The 25,857-nt window shown below is 27.5% G+C and overlaps 2 long non-coding RNA genes across 2 annotated transcripts in view; both read right to left on the bottom strand.

Moving 5' to 3' along the window:
- Positions 1 to 2,580: 2,580 nt before the first annotated feature.
- LOC126184882 (uncharacterized) overlaps positions 2,581 to 25,857 on the bottom strand; it is a 46,489-nt gene continuing 23,212 nt past the window's right edge. Inside the window, exon 2 of the long non-coding RNA XR_007536897.1 lies at positions 2,581 to 3,139. This is a non-coding gene — a long non-coding RNA (uncharacterized LOC126184882). The remainder of the gene's footprint in view (positions 3,140 to 25,857) is intronic.
- LOC126184884 (uncharacterized) lies at positions 3,974 to 5,007 on the bottom strand. The gene is made up of 2 exons (XR_007536899.1): positions 4,805 to 5,007; positions 3,974 to 4,155 (listed from the first exon to the last, which is right to left on the bottom strand). It is a non-coding gene; the product is annotated as an uncharacterized LOC126184884 (long non-coding RNA).

The raw sequence follows: 25,857 nt of genomic DNA, 5'->3' as shown, positions 1-25,857 counted from the left end.
TATTTTTAACGTTTCTTGGTGGTATATTAGTTCTATTTATTTAATTTACTAGAATTGCATCAAACGAAATATTTCAACCTAAATCAATTACGATAATTATTACCTTAACAATATGAGTATTTATTATATCAATATTAATTATTCTAGATATAACAATATTCATAGACTTTTTCAAAAATACTGAAACTATAAATATTGATAATTCAATCAATTATCAAGAAATAACAACATCTTTAGAAAAACTATATAATAGACCAACATTTATTCATTACAATAATAATAATAATTTATTTATTTTTGGCACTGTTAGCAGTTGTTAAAATCACCAATATTAACCAGGGGCCTATTCGTAAAATAAGATAATTTACTAATGAATAAACCCTTACGATTAAGACATCCTTTAATTAAAATCATTAATAACTCTTTAGTTGATTTACCTGCACCAACAAATATTTCATTTTGATGAAATTTTGGGGCCCTACTAGGGTTATGTTTGGTAATTCAAATTGTAACTGGACTATTTTTAGCTATACATTATACATCAAATATTGAAATAGAATTTAGTAGTGTAGTTCACATCTGCCGAGACGTAAATAATGGTTGAATTATTCGAACCTTACACGCAAATGGAGCTTCTATATTTTTTATTTGTATTTATTTACATGTAGGACAAGGGATTTTCTACGGATCTTACATATACATGCACACCTGAATAATTGGTACAGTAATTCTATTCTTAGTTATAGCAACCGCATTTATAGGATACATATTACCTTGAGGTCAAATATCATTCTGAAGTGCGACAGTAATTACTAATTTATTATCAGCAATTCCATATTTAGGAACAGATTTAGTTCAATGAGTATGGGGAGGGTTTTCTGTTGATAATGCAACATTAAACCGATTCTTTACATTTCATTTTGTACTACCGTTTATTATTGCTGCAATGGCAGCAATTCATTTATTCTTCCTTCACCAAACAGGGTCTAATAACCCTTTAGGCCTAAATGGAGATATTGAAAAAATCCCTTTTCACCCATACTTTACTTTCAAGGACTCTATTACATTTGTATTAATAACATCATTATTAATTATATTGTGCTTGATTAATCCTTACCTCCTAGGGGATCCAGATAATTTTGTACCTGCTAACCCATTAGTAACTCCCGTCCATATTCAACCAGAATGATATTTCTTATTTGCATATGCAATTCTACGATCAATCCCTTATCAATTAGAATCTTAATAATTTCACCATTTTATAATAAAACACCATTTCGAGGTATTCAATTCTATCCTATTAATCAGATTTCATTCTGAATTATAGTAGTTGTTGTATGCTTATTAACATGTATTGTTAAACGACCTGTTGAAGAACCTTACATTGTAACAGGACAAATCTTAACAATTATCTACTTTACATACTTCTTAATTAATGTACATATTGCAAACGCATGAGATAAACTAATTAAGGAATAATAAGTTAATTAGCTTAGGAAAAGCATATGTTTTGAAAACATAAAACTAGAAGTTTAACTCTTCTATTATTTTTTCTTAAAAAATTTCACTAAATAAATGAAATAATTAAAATCTTTAAACCGACAAAGAAAATAAAAAATTTTAAAGATAAAGGCAAAAAACTTTTTTAAGCTAAGTACATTAACTTATCATAACGAAAACGTGGTAATGTCCCCCGAACTCAAATAAACCCAAAGGACATAACAGCAAGCTTAATAAAAAATATAAAAGAATAAAAATCACCACCTAAAAAAATTAAAGCTAATAATATTCTTATAAAAACAATTCTTGTATACTCAGCTAAAAAAATTAAAGTAAACCCACCTGCACCATATTCAATATTAAAACCTGAAACTAACTCAGATTCACCTTCGGCAAAGTCAAAAGGAGTACGGTTAGTTTCAGCTAAACAAGAAGCAAAACAAGCTAAAGCTAAAGGAAAAGAAATAATAATAAATCAACAATAAAGCTGATAATTTATAAAATCAAACATGTTAAAACTACCAATTAAAATAATAAATGATAATAAAATTAAAGCCAAACTAACTTCATATGAAACTGTTTGAGCAACAGAACGAAGAGAACCTAATAAAGAATAATTTGAATTAGAAGACCAACCAGCAATTATAACAGTATAAACACCTAATCTAGTACAACATAAAAAAAACAAAAATCCATAAGAAAAAGAACATATATAAGTTAAGTAAGGGAAAATTACTCAAACAGCCAAGGAAATTATTAAATTAAAAACAGGAGAAAAATAATAATGTAAATAATTAGATATAATAGGAATTGGCTGCTCCTTACAAATTAACTTAATAGCATCACTAAAGGGTTGAGGAATTCCTGCAAAACCTACTTTATTTGCGCCCTTTCGAATTTGGATGTAACCTAAAACCTTACACTCTAATAAAGTTAAAAAAGCAACACTAATTAAAACACAAATAACTAATAAAAGAAAATTCAAAATAAACATAAATAAATCATAAAGTATCAATACTATTTGTAGAAAAAATCTACATAAATGAATTCTAAATTCAACACATTAATCTGTCAAAATAATAATTTAATTAGTATTAATCAATAAAATAAAAAATATTTCAACCATATGGTCCTTTCGTACTAATATGAATTAATAATCTTAGGATAGAAACCGACCTGGCTCACGCCGGTCTGAACTCAGATCATGTAAGAATTTAAAGGTCGAACAGACCTAATTATTGGGCTACTGCACCCAAAATTTTTCTTAATCCAACATCGAGGTCGCAATCTGCTTTGTTGATATGAACTCTCAAAAACAATTACGCTGTTATCCCTAAGGTAACTTAATCTTATGATCATAAATTATGGATCAAAACAACAAACATAAATAAATGATATAATAATGAAGAGTTTATTTATTCTTCATGTCACCCCAACAAAACATCATCATTAAATATAGAAAGACAAACAAAAAACTATATAAAAATAAAATGTTAAGCTCTATAGGGTCTTCTCGTCCTAAAGAAAAATTTAAGCCTTTTGACTCAAAAGTTAAATTCAAAAATTTATTAAGAGACAGTTGATTTCTCATCAAGCCATTCATTCCAGCCACTAATTAAGAGGCTAATGATTATGCTACCTTTGCACAGTCAAAATACTGCGGCTCTTTAAAAATCTGCTCAGTGAGCAGGCCAGACCTCAAAGTATTTTCAAGAGGACGTGTTTTTGATAAACAGGTGGAAATCAATTTTGCCTAGTTCCTTATAATAAATTCACAAGGTAAAAATTATATAAAAATAAATATACTAATTCTATCATTATTACAAAAATTTTAAAATTAAATAAATAATCTTAATAAAAAACCTAAAATAATTATAAAATCAAAATAAAAAATAATGAACTAAAACGTAATCTTAGAGATAGCTGGTTTAAAGCTTACTATTATATTTTATAAAACAAATTATGGGTTATTAACTTCAAAGCTTATCCCTTAAAGAATAAATAAGTTAATATTTATACAAAAAAAATTAAATAAAAACCATTAACTTCAAATAATTAAATTTTTTCTTAAGAAACTAGATATCTTGGGAAACGATCAACATCTCATTTCTATAAATAATTTAATAATAATTATGATACATTAACTATAAATTATTTATAGTTATATCAACCCAAATCGAGACAAGTAAAGTAAATACTAAAATTTTGATAAGCCCTGGTACAAAAGGTACAATAAATAAAATCTACTTTTAAAAATTTAAAATAATATTTCATAAAACAATTACATTACCATTAAACTATAGTCTAAAAAATCAATTCTACAAAATATACCAAGACAAAATTCGACAAGATTATTTTTATTAAATAATTAAATAAACAAAAAATAAATATAATAAAATAAATAATCAAGATATCCTGATTTGCAGAGAAAAATTTTCAGTGTAAATGAAACACTTTACTAATAAGTTATATCTTGAAACTCTTACTAGATACACTTTCCAGTACATCTACTATGTTACGACTTATCTCATCTAAATTGAAGCTAAATTAAAACAATAAAATAGAATAATCAATAATGAGAGCGACGGGCGATGTGTACACACCTCAGAGCCAATATCAGTTAAATTAAATAAATTAAATTACTATCAAATCCACCTTCATTAATAGTATTTCACCATCAAATCCGTTATAAACAAAAATTAAATTAAATAAATTAAATTACTATCAAATCCACCTTCATTAATAGTATTTCACGATCAAATCCGTTATAAACAAAAATCTATTGTAACCCACCTCCTCTTAACTATAAGCTGCACCTTGACCTGAAATATTTTATAATTATAAATCTTGAGAATTATAACTCTAAAAAGGTTCTCTGATAACGGAGATATACAAACAAATAAATTAAGTAGAGTAAATCGTGTATTATCAATCACGGGGTAGGTTCCAAAAAATTAATATAATAAAATAAATAATCAAGATATCCTGATTTGCACAGAAAAATTTTCAGTGTAAATGAAACACTTTACTAATAAGTTATATCTTGAAACGCTTACTAGATACACTTTCCAGTACATCTACTATGTTACGACTTATCTCATCTAAATTGAAGCTAAATTAAAACAATAAAATAGAATACTCAATAATGAGAGCGACGGGCAATGTGTACACACCTCAGAGCCAATATCAGTTAAATTAAATAAATTAAATTACTATCAAATCCACCTTCATTAATAGTATTTCACCATCAAATCCGTCATAAACAAAAATTAAATTAAATAAATTATATTACTATCAAATCCACCTTCATTAATAGTATTTCACCATCAAATCCGTTATAAACAAAAATCTATTGTAACCCACCTCCTCTTAACTATAAGCTGCACCTTGACCTGAAATATTTTATAATTATAAATCTTGAGAATTATAACTCTAAAAAGATTCTCTGATAACGGAGATATACAAACAAATAAAATAAGTAGAGTAAATCGTGTATTATCAATCACGGGGTAGGTTCCAAAACATAAATATAATAAAATAAATAATCAAGATATCCTGATTTGCACAGAAAAATTTTCAGTGTAAATGAAACACTTTACTAATAAGTTATATCTTGAAACTCTTACTAGATACACTTTCCAGTACATCTACTATGTTACGACTTATCTCATCTAAATTGAAGCTAAATTAAAACAATAAAATAGAATAATCAATAATGAGAGCGACGGGCGATGTGTACACACCTCTGAGCCAATATCAGTTAACTTAAATAAATTAAATTACTATCAAATCCACCTTCATTAATAGTATTTCACCATCAAATCCGTTATAAACAAAAATCTATTGTAACCCACCTCATCTTAACTAGAAGCTGCACCTTGACCTGAAATATTTTATAGTTATAAATCTTGAGAATTATAACTCTAAAAAGATTCTCTGATAACGGAGATATACAAACAAATAAATTAAGTAGAGTAAATCATGTATTATCAATCACGGGGTAGGTTCCTCTGAATGGAATGAGATACCGCCAAATTCTTTGGGTTTAAAGACCTTAGCTAATAGTACCCTGGTAAATATAATTAACATTTTAAATAATAGGGTGTCTAATCCTAGTTTATTATTTACATTTCACAGATTCATAAAAAGAGCTATAAATAAATTTTAACATTTCACCTTACAAATTTATATTTTAACCCTAAAAATATAAACAACAGTTTTAACCAATAATATTCACTTGTATCAATCGTATAACCGCGGCTGCTGGCACGAATTATGCCGATTCTAAATAAATTGCTAAATCCAAAATCACTTGATAATTAAATCAAATTACTGCAAAATAGAACATTTAGTTTAACAAAACTTACATATAATACAAAGAAAAAGTGAATAAATAAGCAAGAATAAAACTTTTGGAAACAAAATAAGAAATTCAAAAATTTATAAAATTAAGATAAAATAAAAGATTCTAATATTTAAAGAAAAAAAAGAAAAAAACACAAATAGTGACAAAAAAAAGAAACGCACCCTCGAATGACCACAACAACCTCTCTATTATATATAAATAAAGATTAATATGGAACATGTATACCAATAAATGTATTATATTCTTTCTTATTTAATCATTCTTTTCACTAATAATAAAGAAAAATTAAATAATATAATAAATATATTTTATACAATTATGTAAATTAATGTAATAGCCCGCATCTCGTGGTCGTGCGGAAGCGTTCTCGCTTCCCACGCCCGGGTTCCCGGGTTCGATTCCCGGCGGGGTCAGGGATTTCTCTGCCTCGTGATGGCTGGGTGTCGTGTGCTGTCCTTAGGTTAGTTAGGTTTAAGTAGTTCTAAGTTCTAGGGGACTGATGACCATAGATGTTAAGTCCCATAGTGCTCAGAGCCATTTTTTTAATGTAATATGTTATTAATATAAAATTAACTTTATATTAAGTTAACTTAAATATTAATTAGTTAAATAATTTAATTATAGAAAATAAATCTAATTATATTATTATAATTTATATAATTATCTATATTAATATAATATTTTATTTTAAATAATAAAAATTATATTTATTATATCCAATTATAATAATATTTAATATTAATTTACATATTACTATATAATTTATAATATAATAACCTATTTTAAGCTAAAAACGTAGGTAGCTATAATACTAGGTAAATAAATGTATTAAAATAATCACTTAATAATAATAAAATAACATTATAAGTATTTAAATTTAATTAAATGTAATATATTAATATAAAATATTTATTATAAATAATATATACTCAAATTATCCAAACCGAGGTAAATTAACTAGAAATAACCAAAATAACTCATAAAAAAATTTTTAAAAAAATTTAATTTTTATATTAAATATAAATGAAGTGCCTGATTAAAATGTTACCTTAATAGGGTAAATCAAGTAAATAAAAATTACCTTCATTAAAATTACATAAGACAGAATTAAACTACCTCCTTTAGTATCAAAAACTAACATGCATCATACACCTTAATGTAAAAAGGTAAGCTAAACAAGCTAATGGGTTCATACCCCATTTATAGAGGTATCAATCCTCTCCTTTTTAATGACTAACAACTCTACAAAACTTCTCTTCCTATCAACATTAATGATAGGAATGATCCTGTCCATTTCATCAAACTCCTGATTTGGAGTGTGAATAGGACTTGAGATCAACTTACTTTCATTTCTTCCGCTCCTAACAAGAAATAAAAATATAATAATAAATGAATCATCAATTAAATATTTTATTGTCCAAGCAATAGCATCGACAATACTATAATTTTCAATTTTGCTGATTCGAATAAAATATCCAATAGGATGAGAAACAGAATTTATTCCATCAATAATAATCAGATCTAGATTATTATTAAAAATCGGAGCTGCACCTTTTCATTTCTGATTTCCAGAAGTAATATGGGCTTCAAGATGAAATAACTGTTTAACAGTAACAACATGACAAAAAATTGCCCCAATAATGGTGTTATCTTATTGTATTCAACTAAGAACTTTCGTTTGAACACTTATCATTCTAAGAATTATTATTGGGGCAATAGGTGGTTTAAATCAAACATCTCTACGACAACTTCTAGCATATTCCTCAATTAGACATTTAGGGTGAATAATTAGATCTCTAACAGTTAGAGAAAACATCTGAGAACTATACTTTATTATTGACTCACTACTAAGATTAATTATGGTTTTATTATTTAAGCAAATAAATCTATTTTTTATAAACCAAATTTATTCAGCCAGAAATATAAAAACTGAAATTAAATTCATAATATTTTTATCTCTTCTATCCCTAGGTGGTTTGCCACCATTCCTTGGATTTCTACCAAAATGAATTGTAATACAATCATTAATAGAAAATAACATAACAACTATTATAACCATTATGGTTGTATTAAATACAATTACACTTTACTATTATATACGTATTAGGTTCTCAGCCCTAATTATGTCATACACAGAAAATTCATGACCTATAAAAATAAAGTCTCAAAAAGCAAGAATTATTCTCCCTATAACAGTAATAATTTCAACAATAGGTTTAATCTCAACATCAACCTTAATCTCATTATACTAAGGACTTAAGTTAACTAAACTAATAACCTTCAAAGTTATAATTAAAAGAATAATCTTTTAGGCCTTAGTAAAATTTCACACCTCTAGAATTGCAGTCTAGAATCATAATTGAATATAAGGCCTAAAACATGGTAAGAGAGAAACATCTCATAAGTAGATTTACAGTCTACCACCTTAAATTCAGCCATCTTACCGCAAAAATGATTATTCTCAACAAACCATAAGGATATTGGTACTTTATACTTCTTATTTGGAGCGTGAGCAAGAATAGTAGGAACATCAATAAGAATACTTATTCGTGCTGAACTCGGCCAACCAGCATCTATAATTGGAGATGACCAAATCTATAATGTTATTATTACAGCACACGCATTTGTAATAATTTTTTTATAGTAATACCTATTATAATTGGTGGTTTTGGTAATTGGCTCATACCATTAATAATTGGTGCACCAGATATAGCATTCCCACGAATAAATAATATAAGTTTTTGATTAGTACCGCCTTCACTAACCCTTCTTCTTACATCTTCTATAGTAGATAATGGTGCTGGTACAGGGTGAACAGTTTACCCCCCTCTTGCAGGAGCTATCGCACATGGAGGGGCATCTGTAGACCTGGCTATTTTCTCACTTCACTTAGCAGGTGTATCATCTATTCTTGGTGCAGTAAACTTCTCTACAACAGCAATTAATATACAATCAGAAAGTATAACTCTAGATCAAACACCTTTATTTGTATGATCCGTAGCTATTACAGCCCTTCTCCTCCTTTTATCGCTTCCAGTATTAGCAGGAGCTATTACTATACTACTAACAGATCGAAATTTAAATACATCATTCTTTGACCCTGCGGGAGGAGGTGACCCAATTCTATATCAACACTTATTTTGATTCTTTGGGCACCCAGAAGTTAACATTTTAATTCTTCCAGGATTTGGAATTATCTCTCACATTGTATGTCAAGAAAGAGGAAAAATTGAATCATTTGGAACACTAGGTATAATTTATGCTATATTATCAATTGGACTAATAGGATTTATTGTATGAGCACATCACATATTTACAGTAGGAATAGACGTTGACACACAAGCTTACTTTACATCAGCAACAATAATTATTGCTGTACCTACAGGAATTAAGGTATTCAGATGATTAGCTACACTATATGGAACTAAATTCAAATTCAATCCACCACTATTATGAGCTTTAGGATTTATTTTTCTATTCACAATTGGTGGGCTAACAGGGTTAGTATTAGCAAACGCATCACTTGACATCGTATTACATGATACATATTATATAGTAGCCCACTTCCATTAAGTATTATCCATAGGAGCAGTATTTGCAATCATAGGAGGTGTTATTCAATGATACCCATTATTTACAGGATTAACTATAAATAATACATGATTAAAAATACAATTTACAATTATATTTTTTGGGGCAAACTTAACATTCTTCCCTCAACACTTCCTAGGACTAGCAGGAATACCACGACGATATTCAGATTATCCAGATGCATATACATCATGAAGTGTAGTGTCAAGAATTGGGTCTACAATTTCTATTGTAGGAATCATTATATTTATTGTAATTATATGAGAAAGAATGGTTACAAACCGAGCAATCATTTTTAGAGCTAATATAAGAAGATCAACAGAATGACTACAAAATAACCCCCCTGCAAAACACAGCTACTCAGAACTACCATTAATTTCAAGATTCTAATATGGCAGATTAGTGCAGTAGATTTAAGCTCTACAAATAAAGGTTTGACCTTTTATTAGAAAAATTCATTAATGGCAACATGATCAAATTTATCCCTTCAAGATGGAGCTTCCCCATTAATGGAGCAACTATCATTCTTCCATGATTATACTATAGTCGTATTATTATTAATTACAGTAATTGTAGGCTATGCTCTAAGTTATATATTATTTATTGCCTATACAAACCGAAACATACTTCACGGACATTTAATTGAAACAATGTGAACAGCACTACCAGCAATTACACTAATTTTTATTGCATTCTCATCATTACAACTACTATATTTACTTGATGATTCAGTAGATGCAATAATCACAATTAAAACAATTGGACGACAATGATACTGAAGATATGAATATTCAGACTTTATAGACGTAGAATTTGACACTTATATAACACCAGATCAAGACCTAGAAAATGACAGATTTCGACTCCTAGATGTAGATAACTGAACAATTCTACCAATAAATACGGAAGTACGAGTATTAACAAGAGCATCAGACGTTCTACACTCATGAGCAGTACCTGCATTAGGGGTTAAAATTGACGCAACGCCAGGTCGACTAAACCAAGGAACATTTACAATAAACCGACCTGGACTGTTCTTTGGACAATGTTCAGAAATCTGTGGAGTGAACCACAGATTCATACCAATTGTAATCGAAAGAACTTCAGTAAAGTTATTTATCAAGTGATTATCTAAGATAATCTAAGGAGTTAGTTAAAATATATAACATTAGAGTGTCAATCTAAAATAACTAAACAATTAGTACACCTTGAAATACATCAGATGACTGAAAGTAAGTAATGGTCTCTTAAACCAAAAAATAGTAAATTAACGACTACTTCTGATGGGGAAATTTAATCCAAACCCCTTAAATATCCCCTCTCATATGATTCTCCCTATTCATTATATTTTCGGCTAAATTAATTTTATTTAATCAAATAAACTTTTTTTCATTTAAACCAAATCTTATTAAAAGAGCAGAAAAAAGAACAATTGATATAAAAAACTTAAATTGAAAATGATAACAAATTTATTTTCAACATTTGACCCATCAACTAATATCTTCAATTTATCATTAAATTGAACTAGAACATTCTTAGGATTATTATTAATCCCATCAATGTTTTGACTTTCACCATCACGGATTAATATTATTTGAAATTAACTAAACTTATCCTTACACAATGAATTTAAAACATTACTAGGACCAAAATCATTTAATGGAACAACAATCATCTTCATTTCAATCTTTATTATAATATTATTTAATAATTTCATAGGATTATTCCCTTACATCTTTACTAGAACAAGACACTTAGCATTAACATTTGCAATTGCTCTACCTATATGATTAAGATTTATGTTATTTGGATGAATTAATCATACCAATCATATATTTACACACCTTGTTCCTCAAGGAACACCACCTGCATTAATATCATTCATAGTATTAAATGAAACAATTAGAAATGTCATTCGACTAGGTACATTAGCAGTATGACTAGCAGCAAATATAATTGCAGGACACTTACTATTAACATTACTAGGAAATACAGGACCATCCATAGCAATAAACTTAATTTCACTATTAATTATTGGACAAATACTTCTATTAATTCTAGAATCAGCAGTAGCAATAATTCAAGCTTATGTTTTCTCAATTTTAAGAACTTTATATTCTAGAGAAGTATACTAAACCTATGTTAACAACTCACTCAAACCACCCATTCCACTTAGTAGATTACAGACCTTGACCATTAACAGGAGCAATTGGAGCAATAGTTTTAGTATCAGGATTAGCAAAATGATTTCACCTATTTAACATTAACTTATTTATATTTGGATTTGGAATTACCTTACTAACTATAATCCAATGATGACGAGATGTAGTACGAGAAGGAACATACCAAGGACTACATACGGGATTTGTATCAATTGGATTACGATGAGGAATAATTTTATTTATTGCATCAGAAGTACTATTCTTTGTTTCATTTTTCTGAGCATTTTTTAGAAGAAGACTAGCACCTACTATTGAACTAGGGATATTATGACCCCCAATAGGAATCCAACCTTTTAATCCTATACAAATTCCGTTACTTAATACAGCTGTTCTTTTAGCATCAGGAGTAACAGTAACATGAGCACATCATAGTTTAATAGAATCTAATCATACTCAAGCATTACAAGGACTATTCTTCACAGTATTACTAGGACTATACTTCACTATACTTCAAGCATATGAGTATTGAGAAGCACCCTTCACCATTGCAGATGCAGTTTATGGATCAACATTCTTTGTTGCAACAGGATTCCATGGGCTACATGTAATTATCGGAACAATCTTCTTATCAACATGTCTACTTCGACATTCAATAAATCAATTCTCACCAAGACACCACTTTGGATTTGAAGCAGCAGCATGATACTGACACTTTGTAGATGTAGTGTGATTATTCTTATACATCTCTATTTATTGATGAGGTAGATAATTATTTTTCTAGTATAAATAGTACATTTGACTTCGAATCAAAAAGCTTGATATTAATCAAGAAAAACAATCTTAATTTTATCTACAAGAATTTTTATTAGATTTATTATCCCAATAATTATTATAATCCTTGCAACAACACTATCAAAAAAATTAATTAATGACCGAGAAAAAAGATCACCATTTGAGTGTGGATTTGACCCAAAAAGATCAGCACAAATAACCTTCTCACTTCGATTCTTCTTAATTGCAGTAATTTTCTTAATTTTTGATGTAGAAATCGCACTAATCCTTCCAATTGTAATTATTCTTAAAACTTCAGACATTATAATCTGAACAATATCAACAATATTTTTATTATAGTATTACTAGGAGGACTATACCATGAATGAAATCAAGGAGCCTTACAATGAGCAGAATAAAGGGTTGTAGCTAACTATAACGTTTGGGTTGCAATCAAAAAGTATTGATATAATCAATCAACCTTAAATAGAATAAGAAGCGAAATATTGCAGTCAGTTTCGACCTGGAAGGTTGGTAAATAAAATACCCTTATTCTTATTAATTGGGGCTAAAAAGAGGCGTATAACTGTTAGTAATATAATTGAACTTTAAAGTTCCAATTAAGGAAATGTAAAGCCAATATGAAAGCTGCTAACTTTTTATATTAGCGGTTAAATTCCGTTAACATTTCTAAAATTTATATAGTTAAAATAAAACATTACATTTTCACTGTAAAAATAATATATGTATATTTATAAATACCTAAAAGTAAAAATACTTCCTTAACATCTTCAGTGTCACGCTCTAATCATAGGCTATTTAAGTAAACGAAAAATAATATCACCAAAATAAACATTCAAAAAATAAAAGTTAAAAGATAAATCTTAAAATTAGAATCATATCAATCTTGTATATAACCAATTAAATAAATAAATAGTCTATATAAACCCAATTTTAAAGGAATATATCTAATAAACTTAGTTGAAAGAAAAGGTATAAACCACATAGAACCAGCAAATCTGACAAAAGAAAGTATACTTAAAGAAAATAAAGTTTGAGAAAAATCAAAATTAGAAATAAGATAACCCAAATAAGCACCCAAAACAACTACAGTAATAGTTAAAAACTTTAAATAATAAGGCAAAGCAATCACATGAGGAATAGGAAAACTTAATCAAGACAAGATTGCCACCAAAAACAGCAACAAATAATAAACCAATTATACCAAACGAAATATAATAACCCCTATCATCAAAAGAATATCTTGAATAAAAATTATTATCACCAGACATTGAATAATAAAAAAGACGAAAAGAATAAGAAGCAGTTAAGCCAGTAGAAAAGAAATAAAGAAAAAAAATTAAACAATGAATTCATCTTAAACAAACCATTTCAAGAATTAAATCCTTTGAATGTAAACCGGCTAAAAATGGTATACCACACAAAGACAAACTAGAAACATTAAAACAAACTGACGTTAAAGGCATAAAATTAACAATAGAACCTATAAAACGAATGTCCTGAGAATCCTTTAAATTACGAATTATTGAACCTGCACACATAAACAATAAAGCCTTAAATAAAGCATGAGCTAATAAATGAAAAAATGCAAGTTTTGCGTAACCCATAGCCAAAATTCTTATTATTAAACCAAGTTGTCTTAAAGTAGAAAGAGCAATAATTTTCTTCAAATCAAATTCAAAATTCGCTCCTAAACCAGCCATAAATATAGTTATACAACCAATTAAAAGCAAAAATCAACCACAATTATAAGTATCTAATATTGGTCTGAAACGAATGAATAAATAAACCCCAGCAGTAACAAGAGTAGAAGAATGAACCAAAGCAGAAACAGGAGTAGGAGCAGCCATAGCAGCAGGAAGCCAAGAAGAAAAGGAAATTTGAGCTCTCTTAGTTATAGCTGCTAAAACAATTAATATAGTAATAAGCTTTATTTCAAAAGAATTAGAAATAAAATCATAATAATAAATGTAATCTCAAGCACCAAAATTTAATATTCAAGCAATACAAATTAAAATAGCAACATCACCAATCCGATTAGAAAGTGCAGTTAATATACCCGCACTATAAGATTTCACATTTTGGTAGTAAATAACTAAACAATAAGAAACTAAACCTAAACCATACCATCCTAATAAAATTCTAATCAAATTAGGACTAATAATAAAAAACCTATAGAAAGAATAAATATTAAGACAATAATAATAAAACGATTTATATTTTTTTCTCCCGATATATAGTCCTCTCTATAATAAATAACCAAAGAAGAAATATACATAACAAAAGACATAAAAATAAGAGACATTGAATCCAAAAGTAAAGTCATAACAACCATAGAACCATTTAAATTAAAAAGTTCTCATTCAACAAAAACTCTATAATCAATTATTAAATAATAAATACCCAAAATAAAAATTATAGTTCTAGAAAAAATAAAGAAAAAAAACTCAAAGAACAAATAGAAAACAAATTCATGGGCTAAGATGAAAAACATTCATATCATTGATTCCACAAAACAACATTTTTAATTAAAATACTTAAGCAACCTAAACAAAAAAATACTACCCCTTTAAACAAAGAATATTTAAAGGCAATCAAAGTAACAGTAAAAGATGATATTCACGAAAATAACCAAGAGAACAAGTATAAACACCAGAATAATAATTACCATGCTGAGAATAAGAATACATGTATAAAGTATAAACAGCTCTAAAAAAAGACAAAAAGATTATAGAAAAAAATCTAAAAGAAGATCAAGACATAATTCTATTTAATAGTCTAAGTTCACCTACCAAATTTAAAGAAGGAGGAGCAGCTATATTAGAAGAGCTCAAAATGAATCATCATAAAGCCATTCTTGGTATCAAATTAATTATACCCTTGTTAATTAATAATCTTCGTCTACCTAAACGCTCGTAAATAATATTAGACAAACAAAATAAACCAGAAGAACATAAACCATGACCAACCATTAAAGAAAAAGAACGTATACAACCCCATCAATTCATAGTCATCAACCCTCCAATAACTATTCTTATATGAGCAACAGAAAAATATGCAATTAAAGACTTTAAATCAACCTGACGAAAACAAATAAATCTAACAATAACCCCACCAGATCAGCCTAAAGACAATCAAAAATAATTAAACTTTAAACCCAAATAAGAAATAATCTTCATAACACGAAAAATACCATAACCCCCTAACTTTAATAAAACACCAGCAAGAATCATTCTACCTGAAATAGGGGCCTCAACATTAGCCTTAGGAAGCCATAAATGAACCAAAAATATTGGCATTTTAACTAAAAAAGTAAGAATTATAAAAACATAAAATATAAAATAATAAGATCCAAAATCAACCAATAAAGGAAAATATAAAGTATTAGAAAAATCATAAACCCTAAATAAAACTAATAATAAAGGCAATCTAGCAACCAGAGTATAAAAAATTAAATAAACACCAGCCTGTAAACGTTCAGGTTGATAACCTCAACCTAAAATCAAAACTAAAGTAGGAACTAATCTGGCCTCAAAAAAAATATAAAAAGAAAGAAGACTCAATCTAGCAAAAGAACAATAAAGCATAATCATTAAAATTAAGACTATAAAGACAAAAAAATTAGAATGATAACAACTTAAATAAACTGAACCTCTAGCAGTAATTATAAAAGAACAAATTCAAAAACTAAGCAAAATCAAACTAAAAGAAAAATAATCAACACCAAAATAATATCTAATCATATTCAAATCTGCATATGAATAAACACAAATCATAAAAACAAAACTAGACATAAACATTAAAGAATGAACCAACCATCAACAATTATTAATCAAACAAAGAGGGATCAAAAAAATAGTTATAAGTAAATACTTTAACATAAAGATAAACCAAAAGAATTAAAAAAATCATTTCCATGAGAACGAATTATTGAAACTAAAATAGAAAGACCTAAAGCACCTTCACAAACTGAAAAAACCAAAAAAATAATGGGAAAAAAATAATCATAATCAAACTCAATAAGAAAAACAATAATTAATATAAATAAAGAAAGAACAATATATTCTAATCTCAAAAGAACCATTAATAAATGTTTACGTTTAGAGCAAAAAACATTAACACCAGCAAAATAAATCAATAGAGAAGTAGTAACAGAGAATATAAACATTAGTTTTAATAGATTAAAAAAACACCGGTCTTGTAAACCGGAAATAAGTCCAGCCCCCACTTTTAAAACTTCAGAGGAGAAAAAGCTTTCCATCATCGGTCCCCAAAACCGATATTTTTAATAAACTAACCAATGAAATGATCAAAATAATAATTATATCTCTATCAAACGTAATAAATATTAATTTTATTAAATTAAGACACCCAACATCAATAATGCTTTCCATTATCCTTCAAACTTTTCTAGTTGGGCTAATAACAGGAACAATAATGGAAAGATATTGATTATCATCTATTTTATTTTTAATGTTTCTTGGTGGTATATTATTTCTATTTATTTATATTACGAGAATTGCATCAAACGAAATATTTCAACCTAAATCAATTACGATAATTATTACCTTAACAATATGAGTATTTATTATATCAATATTAATTATTGTAGATATAACATTATTTATAGACTTTTTCAAAAATACTGAAACTATAAATATTGATAATTCAATCAATTATCAAGAAATAACAATATCTTTAGAAAAACAAATAATAGACCAACATTTATTATTACAATAATAATAATAATTTATTTATTTTTGGCACTATTAGCAGTTGTTAAAATCACCAATATTAACCAGGGGCCTATTCGTAAAATAAGATAATTTACTAATGAATAAACCCTTACGATTAATACATCCTTCAATTAAAATCATTAATAACTCTTTAGTTGATTTACCTGCACCAACAAATATTTCATTTTGATGAAATTTTGGGGCCCTACTAGGGTTATGTTTGGTAATTCAAATTGTAACCGGACTAGTTTTAGCTATACATTATACATCAAATATTGAAATAGCATTTAGTAGTGTAGTTCACATCTGCTGAGACGTAAATAATGGTTGAATTATTCGAACCTTACACGCAAATGGAGCTTCTATATTTTTTATTTGTATTTATTTACATGTAGGACGAGGGATTTACTACAGATCTTACATATACATGCACACCTGAATAATTGGTACAGTAATTCTATTCTTAGTTATAGCAACCGCATTTATAGGATACGTTTTACCCTGAGGTCAAATATCATTCTGAGATGCAACTGTAATTACTAATTTATTATCAGCAATTCCATATTTAGGAACAGATTTAGTTCAATGAGTATGGGGAGAGTTTGCTGTTGATAATGCAACATTAAACCGATTCTTTACTTTTCATTTTGCACTACCGTTTATTATTGCTGCAATGGCAGCAATTCATTTATTCTTCCTTCACCAAACAGGGTCTAATAACCCTTTAGGCCTAAATGGAGTTATTGAAAAAATCCCATTTCACCCATACTTTACTTTCAAGGACTCTATTACATTTGTATTAATAACATCATTATTAATTATATTGTGCTTGATTAATCCTTACCTCCTAGGGGATCCAGATAATTTTGTACCTGCTAACCCATTAGTAACTCCCGTCCATATTCAACCAGAATGATATTTCTTATTTGCATATGCAATTCTACGATCAATCCCTTATCAATTAGAATCTTAATAATTTCACCATTTTATAATAAAACACCATTTCGAGGTATTGAATTCGATCCTATTAATCAGAATTTATTCTGAATTATAGTAGTTGTTGCATGCTTATTAACATGTATTGGTAAACGACCTGTTGAAGAACCTTACATTATAACAGGACAAATCTTAACAATTATCTACTTTACATACATCTTAATTAATGTACATATTGCAAATGCATGAGATAAACTAATTAAGGAATAATAAGTTAATTAGCTTAGGAAAAGCATATGTTTTGAAAACATAAAACTAGAAGTTTAACTCTTCTATTATTTTTTCTTAAAAAATTTCACTAAATAAATGAAATAAATAAAATCATTAAACCGACAAAGAAAATAAAAAAAATTTAAGATAAAGGCAAAAAATTTTTCAAGCTAAGTACATTAACTTATCATATCGAAAACGTGGTAATGTCCCCCGAACTCAAATAAACTCAAAGGACATAACAGCAAGCTTAATAAAAAATATAAAAGAATAAAAATCACCACCTAAAAAAATTAAAGCTAATAATATTCTTATAAAAACAATTCTTGTATACTCAGCTAAAAAAATTAAAGTAAACCCGCCTGCACCATATTCAATATTAAAACCTGAAACTAACTCAGATTCACCTTTGGCTAAGTCAAAAGGAGTACGGTTAGTTTCAGCTAAACAAGAAGCAAAACAAGCTAAAGCTAAAGGAAAAGAAATAAAAATAAATCAACAATAAAGCTGATAATTTATAAAATCAAACATGTTAAAACTACAAATTAAAATAATTAAAGATAATAAAATTAAAGCCAAACTAACTTCATATGAAATTGTTTCAGCAACAGAACGAAGAGAACCTAATAAAGAATAATTTGAATTAGAAGACCAACCAGCAATTATAACAGTATAAACACCTAATCTAGTATAACATAAAAAAAACAAAAATCCATAAGAAAAAGAACATATATAAGTTAAGTAAGGGAAAATTACTCAAACAGCCAAGGAAATTATTAAATTAAAAACAGGAGAAAAATAATAAAGTAAATAATTAGATATAATAGGAATTGGCTGCTCCTTACAAATTAACTTAATAGCATCACTAAAGGCTTGAGGAATTCCTGCAAAACCTACTTTATTTGGGCCCTTTCGAATTTGGATGTAACCTAAAACCTTACGCTCTAATAAAGTTAAAAAAGCAACACTAATTAAAACACAAATAAATAATAAAAGAAAATTCAAAATAAACATAAATAAATCAAAAAGTATCAATACTATTTGTAGAAAAAATCTACATAAATGAATTCTAAATTCAACACATTAATCTGTCAAAATAGTAATTTAATTAGTATTAATCAATAAAATAAAAAATATTTCAACCATATGGTCCTTTCGTACTAATATGAATTAATAATCTTAGGATAGAAACCGACCTGGCTCACGCCGGTCTGAACTCAGATCATGTAAGAATTTAAAGGTCGAACAGACCTAATTATTGGGCTACTGCACCCAAAATTTTTCTTAATCCAACATCGAGGTCGCAATCTGCTTTGTCGATATGAGCTCTCAAAAACAATTACGCTGTTATCCCTAAGGTAACTTAATCTTATGATCATAAATTTTGGATCAAAACAACAAACATAAATAAATGATATAATAATGAAGAGTTTATTTATTCTTCATGTCACCCCAACAAAACATCATCATTAAATACAGAAAGACAAACAAAAAACTATATAAAAATAAAATGTTAAGCTCTATAAGGTCTTCTCGCCCTAAAGAAAAATTTAAGCCTTTTGACTCAAAAGTTAAATTCAAAAATTTATTAAGAGACAGATGATTTCGCGTCAAGCCATTCATTCCAGCCACTTATTAAGAGACTAATGATTATGCTACCCTTGCACGGTCAAAATACCGCGGCTCTTTAAAAATCTGCTCAGTGAGCAGGCCAGACCTCAAAGTATTTTCAAGAGGACATGTTTTTGATAAACAGGCGGAAATCAATTTTGCCTAGTTCCTTATAATAAATTCAGAAGGTAAAAATTATATACAAATAAATATACTAATTCTATCATTATTACAAAAATTTTAAAATTAAATAAATAATCTTAATAAAAAACCTAAAATAATTATAAAATCAAAATAAAAAATAATGAACTAAAACGTAATCTTAGAGATAGCTGGTTTAAAGCTTACTATTATAATTTATAAAACAAATTATAGGTCATTAACTTCAAAGCTTATCCCTTAAAGAATAAATAAGTTAATATTAATACTTAAAAAATAAAATAAAAACAATTAACTTCAAAAATTAAATTTTTTCTTAAGAAACTAGATATCTTGGGAAACGATTAACATCTCATTTCTATAAATAATTTAATAATAATTATGATACATTAACTATAAATTATTTATAAATCAACCCAAATCGAGACAAGTAAAGTAAATACTAAAATTTTGATAAACCCTGACTCAAAAGGTACAATAATTAAAAATAATATTTCATAAAACAATTACATTACCAATAAACTATAATCTAAAAAATCAATTCTACAAAATATACTAAGACAAAATTCGACAAAATTATTTTTATGAAATAATTAAATAAACAAAAAATAAATATAATAAAATAAATAATCAAGATATCCTGATTTGCACAGAAAAATTTTCAGTGTAAATGAAACACTTTACAAATAAGTTATATCTTGAAACTCTTACTAGATACACTTTCCAGTACATCTACTATGTTACGACTTATCTCATCTAAATTGAAGCTAAATTAAGACAATAAAATAGAATAATCAATAATGAGAGCGACGGGCGATGTGTACACACCTCAGAGCCAATATCAGTTAAATTAAATAAATTAAATTACTATCAAATCCACCTTCAATAATAGTATTTCACCATAAAATCCATTATAAACAAAAATCTATTGTAACCCACCTCCTCTTAAGTATAAGCTGCACCTTGACCTGAAATATTTTATAATTATAAATCTTGAGAATTATAACTCTAAAAAGATTCTCTGATAACGGATATATACAAACAAATAAATTAAGTAGAGTAAATCGTGTATTATCAATCACAGGGTAGGTTCCTCTGAATGGAATGAGATACCGCCAAATTCTTTGGGTTTAAAGACCTTAACTAATAGTACCCTGGTAAATATAATTAAGATTTAAAATAATAGGGTATCTAATCCTAGTTTATTATTAAAATTTCACAGATTCATAAAAAGAGCTATAAATAAATTTTAACATTTCACCTTACAAATTTATATTTTAACCCTAAAAATATAAACAACTGTTTTAACCAATCAAATTCACTTGTATCAATCGTATAACCGCAGCTGCTGGCACGAATTATACCGATACTAAATCAATTGCTAAATCCAAAATCACTTGATAATTAAATCAAATTACCGCAAAATAGAACATTTAGTTTAACAAAACTTTCATATAATACAAAGAAAAAGTGAATAAATAAGAAAGAATAAAACTTTTGGAAACAAAATAAGAAATTCAAAAATTTATAAAATTAAGAAAAAATAAAAGATTCAAATATTTAAAGAAAAAAAAGAAAAAAAAACAAATAGTGCCAAAAAAAAGAAACGCACACTCGAATGACCACAACAACTTCTCTATTATATATAAATAAAGATTAATATGGAACATGTATACCAATAAATGCATTATATTCTTTCTTATTTAATCTTTCTTTTCACTAATGATAAAGAAAGATTAAATAATATAATAAATATATTTTATACAATTATGTAAATTAATGTAATATGTTATTAATATAAAATTAACTTTATATTAAGTTAACTTAAATATTAATTAGTTAAATAATTTAATTATTGAATATAGATCTAATTATATATTAAATAATATAAATTATATTTATTATAACCAATTATAATAATATTTAAAATTAATATACATGTTATTATATAATTTATAATATAATAACCTAATTTAAGCTAAAAACCTAAGTAGCTATAATCTTAGGTAAATAAATGTATTAAAATAATCACTTAATAATAATAAAATAAAATTATAATTATTTAAATTTTATTAAATGTAGTATATTAATTAAAATTATTTATTATATATAATATATACTCAAATTATCCGAACCAAGATAAATTAATTGAAATAACCAAAATTATACGTAATCAAATTTTAAAAAAAAATTTTAATTTAAATATTAAATATAAATGAAGTGCCTGATTAAAGGGTTACCTTGATAGGGTAAATCAAGTAAATAAAAATTACCTTCTAAAAAAATTACATAAGACAGAATTAAACTACCTCCTTTAGTATCAAATACTAACGTGCATCATACACCTTAATGTAAAAAAGTAAGCTAAACAAGCTAATGGGTTCATACCCCATTTAGAGAGGTATCAATCCTCTCCTTTTTAATGACTAACCACTCTACAAAACTTCTCTTCCTATCAACATTAATGATAGGAATGATCCTGTCCATTTCATCAAACTCCTGATTTGGAGTGTGAATAGGACTTGAGATCAACTTACTTTCATTTATTCCGCTCCTAACAAGAAATAAAAATATAATAATAAATGAATCATCAATTAAATATTTTATTGTCCAAGCAATAGCATCGACAATACTATTATTTTCAATTTTGCTGATTCAAATAAAATATCCAATAGGATGAGAAACAGAATTTATTCCATCAATAATAATCAGATCTAGATTATTATTAAAAATCGGGGCTGCACCTTTCCATTTCTGATTTCCAGAAGTAATACGGGCTTCAAGATGAAATAACTGTTTAACACTAATAACATGACAAAAAATTGCCCCATTAATGGTGTTATCTTATTGTATTCAACTAAGAAATTTCGTTTGAACAATTATCATTCTAAGAATTATTATTGGGGCCATAGGTGGTTTAAATCAAACATCTCTACGACAACTTCTAGCATATTCCACAATTAGACATTTAGGGTGAATAATTAGATCTCTAACAGTTAGAGAAAACATCTGAGAACTATACTTTATTATTTACTCACTATTAAGATTAATTATGGTTTTATTATTTAAGCAAATAAATCTATTTTTTATAAACCAAATTTATTCAGCCAGAAATATAAAAACTGAAATTAAATTCGTAATATTTTTATCTCTTCTATCCCTAGGTGGTTTGCCACCATTCCTTGGATTTCTACCAAAATGAATTGTAATACAATCATTAATAGAAAATAACATAACAACTATTATAACCATTATGGTTGTATTAACAACAATTACACTTTACTATTATATACGTATTAGATTCTCAGCCCTAATTATGTCATACACAAAAAATTCATGATCTATAAAAATAAAGTCTCAAAAATCAAGAATTATTCCCCCTATAACAGTTATAATTTCAACAATAGGATTAATCTCAACATCAACCTTATTCTCATTATACTAAGGACTTAAGTTAACTAAACTAATAACCTTCAAAGTTATAACTAAAAGAATAATCTTTAAGCCTTAGTAAAATTTCACACCTCTAGAATTGCAGTCTAGAATCATAATTGAATATAAGGCCTAAAACATGGTAAGAGTGAAACATCTCATAAGTAGATTTACAGTCTACCACCTTAAATTCAGCCATCTTACCGCAAAAATGATTATTCTCAACAAACCATAAGGATATTGGTACTTTATACTTCTTATTTGGAGCGTGAGTAGGAATAGTAGGAACATGAATAAGAATACTTATTCGTGTTGAACTCGGCCAACCAGGATCTCTAATTGGAGATGACCAAATCTATAATGTTATTATTACAGCACACGCATTTGTAATAATTTTTTTATAGTAATACCTATTATAATTGGTGGATTTGGTAATTGGCTCGTACCATTAATAATTGGTGCACCAGATATAGCATTCCCGCGAATAAATAATATAAGTTTTTGATTACTACCGCCTTCACTAACACTTCTTCTTACATCTTCACATCTACATCAGCACAACGGTGCTGGTACAGGGTGAACAGTTTACCCCCCTCTTGCAGGAGCTATCACCCACATGGAGGGGCATCTGTAGACCTGGCTATTTTCTCACTTCACTTAGCAGGTGTATCATCTATTCTTGGTGCAGTAAACTTCATTACAGCAGCAATTAATATACGATCAGAAAGTATAACTCTAGATCAAACACCTTTATTTGTATGATCCGTAGCTATTACAGCCCTTCTCCTCCTTTTATCGCTTCCAGTATTAGCAGGAGCTATTACTATACTACTAACAGATCGAAATTTAAATACATCATTCTTTGACCCTGCGGGAGGAGGTGACCCAATTCTATATCAACACTTATTTTGATTCTTTGGGCACCCAGAAGTTTACATTTTAATTCTTCCAGGATTTGGAATTATCTCTCACATTGTATGTCAAGAAAGAGGAAAAATTGAATCATTTGGAACACTAGGTATAATTTATGCCATATTATCAATTGGACTAATAGGATTTATTGTATGAGCACATCACATATTTATCTAATCAAATTAGGACTAATAATTAAAAAACCTAGAGAAAGAATAAATATTAAAACAATAATAATAAAACGATTTATATTTTTTTCTCCCGATATATAGTCCTCTCTATAATAAATAACCAAAGAAGAAATATACATAACAAAAGACATAAAAATAAGAGACGTTCAATCCAAAATTAAAGTCATAGCAACCAAAGAATCATTTAAATTAAAAAGTTCTCATTCAACAAAAACTCTATAATCAATTATTAAATAATAAATACCCAAAATAAAAATTATAGCTCCAGAAAAAAATAAAGAAAAAAAACTCAAAGAACAAATAGGAAACTAATTCACGGCCTAAGATGGAAAAAATTCGTATCATTGATTCCACAAAACAACATTCTTAATTAAAATACTTAAGCAACCTAAACAAAAAAATACTCCCCCTTTAAACAAAGAATATTTAAAGGCAATAAATGTAAAAGTAAAAGATGATATTCACGAAAATAACCAAGAGAACAAGTATAAACACCAAAATAATAATTACCATGCTGAGAATAAGGATACATGTATAAAGTATAAACAGCTGTAAAAAAAGACAAAAAAATTAAATAAAAAATCTAAAAGAAGATCAAGACATTATTCAATTTAAAATCTAAGTTCACCTACCAAATTTAAAGAAGGAGGAGCAGCTATATTAGAAGAGCTCAAAATGAATCATCATAAAGCCATTCTTGGTTTCAAATTAATTATACCCTTGTTAATTAATCATCTTCGTCTACCTAAACGCTCATAAATAATATTAGACAAACAAATTAAACCAGAAGAACATAAACCATGACCAACCATTAAAGAAAGAGAACCTATACAACCCCATCAATTCAAAGTCATCAACCCTCCAATAACTATTCTTATATGTTGTTGTTGTTGTGGTCTTCAGTCCTGAGACTGGTTTGATGCAGCTCTCCATGCTATTCTATACTGTGCAAGCTTCTTCATCTCCCAGTATCTACTGCAACCTACATCCTTCTGAATCTGCTTAGTGTATTCATCTCTTGGTCTCCCTCTACGATTTTTACCCTCCACACTGCCTTCCAATGCTAAATTTGTGATCCCTTGATGCCTCAAAACATGTCCTACCAACCGATCCCTTCTTCTAGTCAAGTTGTGCCACAAACTTCTCTTCTCCCCAATCCTATTCAATACCTCCTCATTAGTTACGTGATCTACCCACCT

The sequence above is a fragment of the Schistocerca cancellata genome, chromosome 4 (assembly GCF_023864275.1).
Source record: "Schistocerca cancellata isolate TAMUIC-IGC-003103 chromosome 4, iqSchCanc2.1, whole genome shotgun sequence".
NCBI lineage: Eukaryota > Metazoa > Arthropoda > Insecta > Orthoptera > Acrididae > Schistocerca > Schistocerca cancellata.
Note: the sequence above shows the minus strand (reverse complement) of the source record. Positions and strands in the feature narration are given on the sequence as shown.